Here is a 13,747-nt window from a genome sequence, read left to right as displayed (position 1 = left end):
GTGGGTGATGACGGGTGATGGTTTAGCTTATCAATATCATTTTATCGCATGATCTCGGCCGCTCTCGAAGCGAGCATTAAGACTAACGCGTGTACACGAAATTTAGAATGGAATCTCTATATACCTACGAGTTTGAAAAGGGTGCACTTCCATGGAGGCGGCCATTTTGAATACTTTTACACGGATTGCGTGAAATTAAAGATATCATCTACCACAAATCCTACTCGACAATGTGTATTTCCGACAAAAGAATCTCTCTATTCCAAAGAAAGTGTGAAATTTTGTTCAAAATGACTATTTTCGATCACTTTTGAAAGCCTGGTTCGGTCATCACTAGGCGCCGCCATTTTGAAACAAGCCAACTCTCGCGAGAACGAACGGTCAACTCACGCGAGAATCAAAAATCGTGTGCTTGAGAGCTACCCACGGGAATATCAAGTACGTGTTTTACATTAGACTGCCTCTGTTCCCACCCCTGTTACAATAAACTGATCGGAATCATGTAATTTACCAGTTTTAAATAATTTTCGTTAGTGAACTTGGCATTTCAGAGTTAAAGGGCCATTATTTGTAACTTTTGACCATTTTTTACCTCGGAAAATTCCATGTTGGAGGCTCATATTTTTTGCAAAATGTTGTTTTACGAAGAAACAAACATGATTAGTGATGTTATAGCCACATAAAACTGCTAATTTTTGTTCAAACGTGTTGCCCTTCCGAGCTCGTTTGTTGACGTCTGGCGTGCTCAGCGTGCTGGTGGGGAGAACGCAGATATGGTGATGCCGCGATCACGCCAGATGTACAAGTTCACGTTTATTGCTGGATCAAAACAACATTGCGTTGTGGATTGCCAGACATCTGGCTACGCAACGTGCTCGCACAATGGACTACGACGTAAGTACCGGGCATAAGTAATGAATATTTATTTTGAAATTGCTGTAAATGGCTCGCGCAGGTGCAGAAGAATGCCTACGTTGCAATTCGCGTGTCAACAGAGTTTGTATTTCTGTCCGGACAAAAATTGAAATTTTCGTTGTAAAATCACATGTTATTTAGTTGTAGGGCACGTAATGTTTCCGAATAATATGCGATTCTCTGTTATTTGACAGGCTATTCAACATGAGCCAGTGATCATTTCAATCAAAACTAACGGAAAAATCGCCAGAAGATACAGCTAATGGAACTTCAGAGTTAAATTGCTGTAATAATCTATAAATGTTATTCTAGAAACCAATTGACAGCAATTCAACCTCAATGGCCAAAAATATGTATCGTGCATCAAACACAGAAAATTAGCATGCTATTGCCTGAAAACATCAATGACGATATACCCTACGCTGCGCTCGTCTCAGGTCAGACCTGTTACATATTATTCAACTAACTATCGAATCTTTAAAAAACGTAGACATCATCAATACAGTGCTTTGTAAATAATTAACTTATGTATGAGACCCAGAGAAATGTCACCAGACTAACCTCACAGTCGCCCGTACGATCAGAACTAGTGGACGTTCGAATCTCGGACTGGCTTTGTTTACGAATGGAACGTTTGCTGATAGCAAAGCGCGTAGTAACCAGAATGAAGGTAGTTGCCCATAGTTGGACAAAGATGTGCCTGGGCGTTTTTCCCAATAGACCTTTTCCCTATTATTCAACAATGCATTGCTATGGCTACATCGTATCAAACACCGTATATACACCCAAAACAAAAAAACAAACCGATTTTGTGCAGTACAACGGATTTTTGTGCAAGAATGACACAAATTTGCAATGCTAAATAGTGCTCCGTGTATATTCTAACCATCAGTGACGAAAATATAGTTCAGGGTGTGATCTGCCATAGAGTTCTGTGAGTACATACCCTGCGTGTACCCTACCGATAAAAATTCTAAGCGTAACTTACCCTAGAGCGCACTGCTTCATGGAACTTGTAAAATAACTAAAGCTTTACACAGGCATGTGAATCTTGATATAATTATAATATATTCCGAGGGGGTTACTGCGGAAGGGCCCAAGCGTGCGAGGGCCCGTACGCCGTACGACCAAGGGCCGCAAAAGCTGTATCAGGGCCGTAAAGGTTTTATCATATACCTTATGGGATGATAAATATGTAGTTTACATAATATTCAACATTGTTTAGGAGATGAAAATGCGTGCGATTTCAAAAGTTCATCGCCATTTGTGATAATTTTTCATTTGCGATGGCGCTTCCGGTCGCGGATTGACATACATAATAGATATCTTTTGTTTACCTGCGGAATTCTAAAACGCGCAAAGCAACATGCGTTCTAGTACGTACCAACAGAGATCCTGGCTGAAATCGAGGTGTAAGAAGGACAAAAGCGTGATGTTTATTTATTTCAATTTTTATACTGAACAGGCACGCACTTAGTAAACACAGGAATTCACTAGAATTTAGAAATATAAGCCGATTTCACCGTCAGAACGTAGCGCCAAAGGATCGTAGTGTCACAGTAGTCTCTCCGCTCCAGTGCGGATTCACACAAGACACGTAGATTACGGGTACGTCTCGCCATGGCTAAGCAACATTTTACATAAAACAGCCAAACATGATATACACTTATATTATACACAATATCATACATAAAACGCAAACAACCAAAATATGAACGATGTGTGGAGTTGCTTTCCCTTTACAACCTACCTTAAATCTGCAAAGAAAATGCAAATTCATAAAACTATATGCAGATTCTCAGGATTTTATTTGCCATTCATGAATATTTCAGATTACCCTATTCTATTTTAATAGTCGCGCCAGCGGCTGGCTGATTTCACATGCGCAGATTCATAATATGCGAGTAACAGGACGTGTACTCGACTTAATTCATTGGTACGAAAGCCCATTAGGGACATTTTTGTGAAAAAAAAAATTATTATTATCTCGTGCGCACGAGATACTATCTTGTGCGCACGTGAATGTACCTGGTGCGCACCAGATAGTATCTCGTGCGCACCAGATACTTTCTCGTGGCCACGAGATACTAGTAGTTTCTCGTGCGCACATGATAGTATCTGGTGCGCACCAGATAGTTAGTTTCTGGTGCGCATGCGATCTGGTGCGCACCAGATAGTATCTCGTGGCCACGAGATACTATTACGTGCGCCCGAGAAACTATCACGTGCGCACGAGAAACTATCTCGTGGCCACGAGAAAGTATCTGGCGCGAGATACTATCTGGTGGGCGCCAGATACTTTCACGTGCGCACTAGATACAGACACGTGCGCACCAGATAGTTATCGAATCTTTTATTGCCTTGCTAAGGTGCCACATTTCTAATTAGTCATTCATTGGCCATATCGGTTCCGTTTTTTTGTTTGTTGTTCATTTGAAAGTAAATTATGAAGCAAATATTGAACTTAATTCTACCTCTCGTTTATCATTTGGCTGACTTGTTGCACAATACGCCTTGATAATGTGTAATCAATTTATGGTTAAAATTTAGATTTGTATTGTTTCATTTTTTTTTAACAAATCGAATTATTAATTGCAAACCAAAATTACACCTCAGTTCCGACATGGTTTACACAACCATCATGTTTGCGTAAATGTACCATGCCGGAATAAATTTGCCCATTTGACGTTCTTTCTTGCCAATACCTTCCGATTTATTTTATGCATATCCAGACTTTCCATTTAGCCGATACCATGTCCTCTTAACGAAGACACGCCTTTACAGACTAGCTATAGGGCAAGATGTTAAAGGTATACAGTTACCTGTATTCTAAATATGCCCATATATGGTCAAAGGGGCGTTCCTTGGTATTCAAAATGCCCATGTGAGGGCGCTGTTTTTAAAAAGCGGCCACCCGCTTAAAATCTGTGATTGGTTTGATTTTCTCTTTCCATGGCAACTGTGGCAAAATTGGAACAGGTGACAGTATACCTTTAAGAATTCGAATGCGCCCCTAGGGCACATATCCAGACTCTCAGCTGCTTTCTACAATACTCTTCTGATCTACCACTTCTATGGGCTTATTTTGAGTCCCTTGGAGTAAATCACCGACTTATTTTTGTGAAAATCAGAAAAGCATTTTACATTAGACGTAAGATAGGAATAGCGGCCATTTTGAATTTCAAATATAATAGGCAGTATAATTTGTTTCCATAGACTAAGTGCCAAATTTTTCACGGTTACTAGTGCCAAAATTTTCACGGCGACTCTTGGTGTTTGATCTCGAGTTTGAAAGAGACCAGCTGAAAGCTTACCTGAGTTTGAGCAAAGGTTTAAGTCTTTCACTTTCGAGACGCGTACTACCGTAATACTTAATGTACATACTTGTATTCCGACTACAATTGAAATTACATCAGAGAATGAAAACATGCAGGGAATCCCCCCGCTGTTCTCGGAGTGTGGAAAGAATGTATTACCTCTGAGAAGTGACTACGATAACCCATCAACCCAGATCACACGGAACTGCTCCAACCTTCTTTTTCTATGGGTCAACAGAAACATTGATGAAAATTGAATTCAAGTCCGGACTAGAATTCACAGGTCATCAATAACAATAATTTCGGTCATTACAGATTTACAGAATCATATTTTGCCAAACAGAATATTTGTTATTTGGAATGCTGTGGGGAGCGGAACAAAATAATGCAGTCAATACACGGAACAGAACATACTGAAAAATTATCCAAAACGTACAGCTAATGCCTCTAGTGTTCAGTTATCCTGACAGGTGCAAGAGGTCATCCTGTTCCCCGGCCAAACCTTTTTATGTAATTGTTTTTTTTTTTCTGTTTTACAAGTTATTGTAGAGAAAATATGTCAAAAGAGTGCCCTCCTTCCCTAGAAGACAAACAAACCGAAAAATCTCTCCATTCACTCCAGTTTTATTTTAATAAGGAGAGATTTTAAATTTATAGCAAGTCAGAAGGGGCGTTTGAACGCGCTGTGACTTTGTTAGGGGAGCCATCTGAAAGACAAAGAACTTTTTTTGTATTTTCCTGCCCCCTCCCCTCCAGAGGTGTTTGTGAATACAACAAAATATAAAATGAATTTCCACGGTGGACAGATGGCCGCGTGGCCTAACGGATAAGGCGTCTGACTTCGGATTCACAAGTAAGATATCAGAAGATTGTGGGTTCGAGTCCCACCGTGGTCGTTAACATATCTTTTATTGTAGAAGGGTTCCTGTGATTTTACGTGCAACAATACTGTACTATGTTTTATTTGTTTGTGCCATCCAGCCAGTGACCAGTTTAAAGCAAGTCAGAAGGGGGTGTTTGAACGCGTTGTGACTTTGTTAGGGGAGCCATCTGAAAGATCAAAGAACTTTTTTTGTATTTTCCCGCCCGCTCCCCTCCAGAGGTGTTTGTGAATACAGAAAAATATAAAATGAATTTCCATGTACAACAGATGGCCGCGTGGCCTAACGGATAAGGCGTCTGACTTCGAATTCACAAATAAGATATCAGAAGATTGTGGGTTCGAGTCCCACCGTGGTCGATTACATCTTTTTTACTGTACAAGGGTTCCCGTGATTTTACATACGACAATACTGTTTTATTTGTTTGTGCCATCCAGCCTGTGATGCGTCTGACTGGCCGAAGCTATCAATCAAAGCAACTGTGGCGGCGCTTTATGACGGCTTGCACCATCACTAACCTGCGACAGTCACTGCGCATAGCGCAGGCACATGATTTTGTCCGTCTCATGCCAAGGTTTCATGTTATAAAACTAACTGTGGTCGAAATTTTTCGCTCAAAGGTAAAACTACTTCTTTTAACATCATTTTTTGAATTCGGATAAAAGTGAAATCACCTTAATGTATATCACTTCAGTCTAAATTATTTTACTAAAAAGGTTGTAAAATTCCATATGTTGGCAAGTTGTTATAGTGCTGTGTCCTCCTACGGGGCCGCCACTTTTCAATGCATGTGTGCTAAAGTGGCAGTATGCCTGTCAAAGGTCAAGGTCAAGAATTTCTGAAAGATGAATGAATTATCATGATGACCGCGCTTTTACAAATAAATCTTGGTAATGCCTTAAATAAATAAGTTTGTAGTTAAGTTTACTTTTTGGAGTAGTTTACAATCTTAGCTGCTGTATTGTTTTGATTGTGATTGTGATGTCTTCGCCAGGTTACTGGGTGCCGTACGTTTTGAGTTCGAATCCGATCGAAAATTTACTGAATTTGCCCATGCTGAAGAGTAATCATACTTCTCATCAAAACTGTAATGCGACGAGCTGCTGAAAATTATGCAAATTGCATGTCCTAATGTAATAGGCTCACAAAGTGCTAACAAGGAAAGGAACTTACCTCTCAAATTTTAACGACTCAACTTTGTGTGCTTCCGATAACTAAACCTGCTCCGTTTTAAAACCATCCTACCTAAAACTTTTCATCGCACATTTGAAAGTCACGCTGGATGTTGCTATGATATTGCGGTACTTTTAGTGAAGAATTAAAAAAAAATAAAAATGGAAAAGTTCCAGAACCGCCCGACGTCATTTCCTGTTTCCCATGTTTACGCGGAAGCAAGTTTTTTTTGGCGTAATCAGGTCTAGTCATCGTAGTGTTATCATGACACGTAGAATTGTATCAGGAAAAATTGAAAAATATGAACGTGTTTCAACCAACTTATCATTTTCAAGTTTGTTTGCTAAATGTCCAAGACTATTATCGTCACCACGTAACGCTGACAGGAGATCACTATACCAGTCTTGCTTCTTTACAATCAGTTCGAGTAGTAACGTTGCCCCAGCACGAGCTCCTTCAGTCCTTTCTCGTCCTTTGATGTTTTCCCAGTCGGGACTTGTCAGGCATTTCAAGTGTGGGAGGAGGTGATTGGGTGTTATGCTCGTCACCAGCTCGCTATTCCAGTCGTTCAAAGCCGCCAGCTTTTGCTTACTCGAATTAGTTTCGTCACTGTCGTCTGCTGCTGCTACAGTTCCCTCCATTTCTTTTTTTCTTATTCAATACAATGGTGTAGAGTAGATCATGTAGACATTCGGTTCGAAGGCTCTGAACATAGCTGAGCTTCGCATAAAGTTAGTTCCTGTTCCGTATTGTAGGTGACAGGTAAACTCAAATCACTGGTGGCGCCCTACAAAGAAGTTAGCATGTAAACAAAGGTGCATCAATATGTCTCGATGATGTAAATCTGTCACAGTCTTGTACGTTAGGTGATACCGTGTCGTGTTGGCGCCCTCAGGTGGTGATATAAGTACCGAGCAGTAAATACAACATTTTGCAAAATCAACAGATCACTAGTACTTGGCAATTAGTCATTAGAATACAGTGGATATTACAGGAGTAAATGTACATTTTCTGAGAACGCAAACATGAATTGCAGTAAATGAGCAAAGGCATTGATATTCTAGGGAAGAGACGATATCAGAGCTGAAGTTATAGCCCTAGCAGAGTTCCTGTGTTGTAAACAAAACCATCAACCTCAATTCTACCTGTGTGTTCGTCTTCATGTACGCCATAGACAGTTTCTCTACCGTCTATGTTTACACAAGCATGGGCCATCGTGTGGCACCTCCAATGACTGGTGAGAGTTAGACTACTGTACCGTACGCAACGAAGATGTCGGAGAAATTTCCAAGTAAGCTTAAAAGCCTTGGCGAATGTGAAGAGAGTTTCTTCACTTTCAGGTAATAAAAAAATTAGAGCCACAATATTTTATTATATCACTTAAAACACGTGCTTTTAAATTATTCTTAGATTTTGGACACGAGTACAATTGTCGTGGCCCTGACATGTTTCCCCGGCAGCGGTCAAAAAGCTATAGAGCGCGACAGAGTAAAGCAATAAATAACTGAGGTGGCACGGCGTTTCATCATAGTAAGAAATTTGACGATAAAATTCTAGGAATTTACTGTGCCAAATGTACCTCTTCTTGGCCCGCCTCAATATGTTGACAGGTAAGATAGTAAGTGAATTAAAAACGGAAACCTTTTTACACCTCCATAATTTACAATATGACGTTCTGCAAGCATTGAGGCATTTATATCTTTTACAACATTTGTAATCGAAACGATTTGTCTGCAGAAAACCCACGCGGTAACGTATTATTCAAATAAACTATGTTTTTCTATGAAACCTCCCAAAAAAAAACTACGCGCGCGGGGACGCAAAAAAAGAATTTACTTTGGCATGAACTACTTTTTACAAACTCTGAAACTACTTGGCCTGTTTTAATGACCATTTGTCACCTTTTTGTGATTGTAACGACGGTCAGAGCAGAAAGATCTTGGTGTGCTAAGACAACCAACACGAAACGATGGTGGTTGCTTTACGAGTTAAATTTATTCAAAACCGTCTTTACAAAAGTGACCCAACGACGGTAAAACTCTGTCTGTAAAGATCCACGCAACCCACGTTTTGAGAAGATCCAAGCGACAACCGTCACTTTATGAGACAGTCGTGAGTTGACATGGAGTTTAAAGCTTACAAAGTACTATTTTGTCGTTTCCTACGCTACTGTAGACAGTAGTGAAAACTGATTGAACCTCTGAAATCACTGAGTTTAAACATGGTGCACACTTGCTTGCATGTAAGAGCACGGGCAGCCCAGACGTATTGAGTTTTTCTCACTGTTTTCTCTATCAGTTCCGCTCTGGCTCTGACTGATCAGAGTAAATAAAATAAATGATTGTATAACCTAACCTAGCCTCTTGACTCTTTTTTTTATTTTAACCCCCCCCCCCTTTACGAGGACGTTTATCTCTCATATAAACATCTTGTAATTAATTAGTCAACACAACTAATTATGCTAATCCGTGGAGTTATCAGGGATTTTATGGGTTAGTCAACATTGCGAAAGATAGAGATGTCCCCTTTTAGTAACTCTTCCTGCGGTAAGAGGGACGGAGTGTTGACATTTTGTTTTTGTTGGTTCGGTTATTTTAGAATCGATCAAGATCGTACGTATTGATTTGAACAGTCTGTGTTCAGCCTTTAGGGAGCATTCGTTATTTACGGGGAGGGGGGGGTTGGTGGAATTTGAGCGACAAATGAAATGTAAAAAGCGACCCCCCCTCCAAATCAGATTTCTAAAATTTGACCCCCCCTCAATTCATCAATTGTAAAATGTGACCCCCCCCCCCCCATGAAAAAAAAATTTCATCAGATTTGATTCATTAACCCTTCGCACCCTGTGCGGCCCCGGGCTGAAAAAGTTTCCTCACATACTAGAGAATCAACATTTTTGGTGAAATGCCAAAATCAAATTTTTTGCACACACATGAACTTGTAATCGCTCTAGTCTAATTAAGTACACTAATATCAATAATCAAGAATACATAAATACACAGATTTGCCTAGTTTTATATTGGAAAAAAGTTATTCATAGTTTCCATATAGACAAGATAGTGAATCAACATTTTGGTGACATTCTAAAATCAAATTTCTTGCACAAACATCCACTTGTTGCCACCCTAGTCTAATTAAGTAAATTAATATCAATAATCAAGCGTACATAAATACACAGATTTAACTAGTTTTGTAATGGAAAAAAATTATTCATAGTTTCCTCTGACAAGATAGTGAATTAACAATTCGGTGAAATTCCAAAATCAAATTTCTTGCTCACACATGCACTGGTAACTACCCTAGTCTTATCAAGTACATTAATATCAATAATCAAGAGTCTATAAATACACAGATTTAGCTAGTTTTGTATTTAAAAGAAATTATTCATAGCTTCTCATAGATTATGTATGGAGGACCTGTGTATTTTCTATTTTGCCTGGGAGTTCTTGTGTGTTATCACTGTATACCTAGGGAGTCCAAGACGGAACTTTCCAGAGAGTGTTTTACGTTGTATGCTGCACTGGCACTGGAAGGTTTGAGTGTCAGCGTGTGCTTTTTAAATCAGATATTTCTCTATTTTGAGTCTTACTCAAGTCAGCAGATATGTAAAGAAACTGGTGAGTGGCAGAGATCGAATTTTATGCGGATCGGACTGTTTATTTAAACCCTACGCCATCCTCTACTTTAGTCGATGGAACGAACATTGCTCACACAAGTGAAAGCCGTGCCGTATATTTGCAATATACGCACTGGCACGCTAAGATGATAATATCACCACAAGTTGAAAGCTGATCTTTCTGCAGCAAATTGTGTGTTAACTGTGGACTTTATTCCGTTTATGAGTTCAGTCAGATGTCTGAGATTGTCATGAGAACATTATTTGTGACCGTTCCACTGAACTTTTGTCGATGCGCGGAGTTTAGCAGAGGAAGACTTCAGATTAGTTCGGCATGTCCCGACCGGAAGTAAACAAAAGATCTGGCTGCTTCCGTGGTAGCTGAACTGGACGCTGCTTAGCAGTGAATTGCGTGTGTTGTCGCCGACTTTCATGTGCAGACATTACACGGGACTTACAATTGTGCTCATCATCGAACATTAGTTAAAGTCGCGTGTGAACTATTTGTGTTTCCCAGCCGCGTGGTCAAGTCTGAGGTACCTCTGCGGTAACGTTAAGTTTTCCATAGAAATTGTTAAGCATTTAGAAAGGGTTTGAACAGAGTTTGTTCTGAAAGTGTGTTCGACTCCTGCCGTCGGGAGGTCGATCAGTACGGTTACTGTTACCATGGAGTAATATTTATAGTTTTGAAGTACGGTTTTACTATTTTATATGTAGACCCCGATATTTGACACAATATAGTAATATACAGAAGTTGTTTGTTACATTATATGACTGTGTGTTGGTTCCTCATTTCATGCCCAACGCTGTGTAGCCCTGCGTACAGGTGTGTGCACGTGTGTTCCCAGCATTATATGGCCTCTACCAAAGCCCTGCAATGGTCTTTGAACAGACTTGAGGTCTCTGCGGCCTGGATCTGGACCGCAATGAAGACTAAAGGGTCTTTTTGGCCGAAATTCTGCTCTATTGGGGCAAAATCTTTTCCCTGCCTACCTTTACCTCCTAACCAATCCCAGAAAAGATGCGATTGACTTCTCTAAACGCTCATTTTCTGAAACATAACAAAATCGACAAGTTGTTTACCCATGGAGATCCCCATTTTGAATCTCGCTGCAGAGACCCAAGTTATCTCCACAGACCGTTGCAGGGCTGTGGTGGAGCGAGGCCGTATACGCCAGGAACACACAGACCTGTACTCAGGGCTACATGCTCTGTTGCTGCTCTAGAGAGGTTAACGTCAGTCTCGGACTTGTTGGCCCTGCTAGAGAAATAAATTTGGCTGAGCTTCGGTCGGTTATTATTCTGCCGTCTCGAAACATCGGTTACACAAGCAACATTTCGGTGAAATTCCAAAGTCAATTTTGTTTTCCATAACTCAATACAAACCTTTGTAAAATTTGACCCCCCCTTCAATCATTGATTGTAAAACTTGACCCCCCCTAAAAAGCGGTTTTGTAAAAGTCAACCCCCCCCTGATTTCCACCAACCCCCCTCCCCGTAAATAACGAATGCTCCCTTAGCTGACCACTCAGTGCGGAATTCGTGCACGAAAACCGCTAGTGCGATTTGACGGTTCCCGTTTCTCGTTTTCCAACGGCACTCTACCGTCTTCTTTGAAGATCTTCGATACGGACAGAATTTTCCAGAGTGCCGATAAGGTATGCTGATGAGCCGTCGGATGCTGCGCTTCATACTTGTCCTGGTGATTGTTGGAAATTCGGAAGACCCGGCTCGCTGCGATCCCCTTCTGCAACTGTCTCCATCATCCTCGTCGCAATGTGTCAGGATCACGAATAGCGGGATGGCGCGATCCCCTGGAGAAAAGAACAGAAAACATAGTGACAACTCATTTCGCGTAATAGTGCTGTTTGTAGCGGTTACAGATTTGTAGCTAAATATGCCCGCACGAGCGCGACATCGGACAATGCACCCCGAATTTAAATCCGGACAAATTTTGTCAGTGTTGCATGCATGGCTGTTGTTTCAGCTGTTAGTCTAAGCCATCAACATGTCCTTAAGTGTTCGTTGTAACATTAGCGGTCGGCTATTAAGTTGTGTTTTTGCCGTTCTTGAATGAGGATGTTCCTAAATTTGAGGACAAATATTTATTTTTGGATATGAATGACACAGCAGTGACATCATTAGCGACAGCTCTACGCAAACAAGAGAAACATCAACCTTTGTAAGTGGCAATTACATGTGTAATATATATAAATACATATATATATATATATATATATATATATATATATTATATATATATATATATATATATATATATATATACCTTTGCAAGTGGCAATTACAAGTGTAATATATATATATATATATATATATATATATATATATATATATATATATATATATATATAATCCCATGGTATTTTCCTCTGTTTGACGTCATCGTATACGAGTCTTTTTTTCCCGGAGCCGTACAACTTCGAGCCGAAGGCGAGAAGTTGTGGGGCTCTGCGAAAAACACGATTAATGATACGATGACGTGAAACAGAGAAAAATACCATGGGATTATATATTTATCACATGAACAGTCTTCTTATTTTTCTTTTAACGTAGATAGATCAAAATTATTGTAACAAATTGCATTAATTTCTGCGCTATTTGTGTTTTACTTACGCGGAATACTTTCATTTAATGAGTAAAACTGCCCGTCATCCAGGAGATACTTTCATTTTTGAATCGCAGAAAGTAAGCTCAACCCGGATGAGATACAAACTTGGTTTTGGTGATATCAACTTTCGTAATTACGATTTATTATTTTTCATTATTACGAAAATAATATCATACTTTTAGACTATTAATGTCTAGGTCGCCTGTTCTCTGGCTAATAACGGGTGTATTGTTCCCTGGCAATGCTCACGCAGGTTTGCAGATTAATTGTTGCCGGCCGGCGAGAGCGTCCAATACACTTCTAGTACATTGGACGCCTGGCCAGCCGGCCTCATACACAACTCATACATATACAGCGTTTGTATCGAGTCCTGCTCCGCAAAAGGGAAGATCGATCTGGTTGAAATACTAACTTGCTTTTGATTATATCAATTGTCATAATTAAGATTATTATTTTTAATAATCACGAAAATAATATTTATTTTTAGACTATTAATGTTTATTTCGCCTGTGGCCAGACGCGCCAATATTAATCAGTTCTTACCTTTTTTAAAACTTGTTATGTGCGACAAAGATGATCCAATCTAATCATCCATGCTTTACAAAATTGTGCGATTTTTTATGCAATTATACCGTTGTGAAGTTTTGTTTTAACATTTGTTAACCTCACCTTGAGAATTAGGTTCACCGCTTTTTCGTATCGATGACGTCATTCGCTGTCGTGTTTTCATCACAAGCTGCAAGCGAAAACAAACTAAAACAAAACACGTATTATACAGCTAAAATGTGGAATTTACAGAAGGTGAATCCACAATCTCCACATACAGATTGTTGGGCGGAGTGGATAATTCTAAACCAGCTGGAGAGTCTCCGAGTCGTTGACCGCGCACTGACTCAGGTCTCATGCCCTGATACGAAATAGGCCTATTTTCGTGAGCAGCGCAGCCAGCGGTAGAAATGGGGCAGGGAACCAGACTCGCAGTAGTCTCGGTTTACCCAAACTGCAGTGGGGCTCTTCTTCCGGCCGCCCACACGGCCGGAAGAAGAACCCCACTGCAGTCTGGTAAACAGAGACTAGACTGGCAGGGGACCAGATTAGACCGTGCACGCGCCCAAGCCCTGGATCAAGCGGTGAAAACGACAGCCGTCAATAGCTTGTTCTCACATTAGTTCTTGCTGATACATTTCCTTTGGAATTTGTGTCCTGTCATTCAATT

At 40.2% G+C, this 13,747-nt stretch overlaps 2 non-coding genes across 2 annotated transcripts; both read left to right on the top strand.

Annotated features, from left to right (window-relative positions):
* Positions 1–5,040: 5,040 nt before the first annotated feature.
* Positions 5,041–5,128, top strand: Trnar-ucg (transfer RNA arginine (anticodon UCG)). The gene is given in 2 exon segments: positions 5,041–5,077; positions 5,093–5,128. It is a non-coding gene; the product is annotated as a tRNA-Arg (tRNA).
* A 256-nt stretch (positions 5,129–5,384) lies between these two features.
* Positions 5,385–5,472, top strand: Trnar-ucg (transfer RNA arginine (anticodon UCG)). Its single transcript is given in 2 exon segments — positions 5,385–5,421; positions 5,437–5,472. It is a non-coding gene; the product is annotated as a tRNA-Arg (tRNA).
* The last annotated feature ends 8,275 nt before the right edge of the window (positions 5,473–13,747 follow it).

Source organism: Ptychodera flava, chromosome 17, assembly GCF_041260155.1.
Source record: "Ptychodera flava strain L36383 chromosome 17, AS_Pfla_20210202, whole genome shotgun sequence".
Classification (NCBI taxonomy): domain Eukaryota; kingdom Metazoa; phylum Hemichordata; class Enteropneusta; family Ptychoderidae; genus Ptychodera; species Ptychodera flava.
The sequence above is the reverse complement of the archived record's forward strand: the minus strand, read 5'-3'. Positions and strand labels throughout refer to the sequence as shown.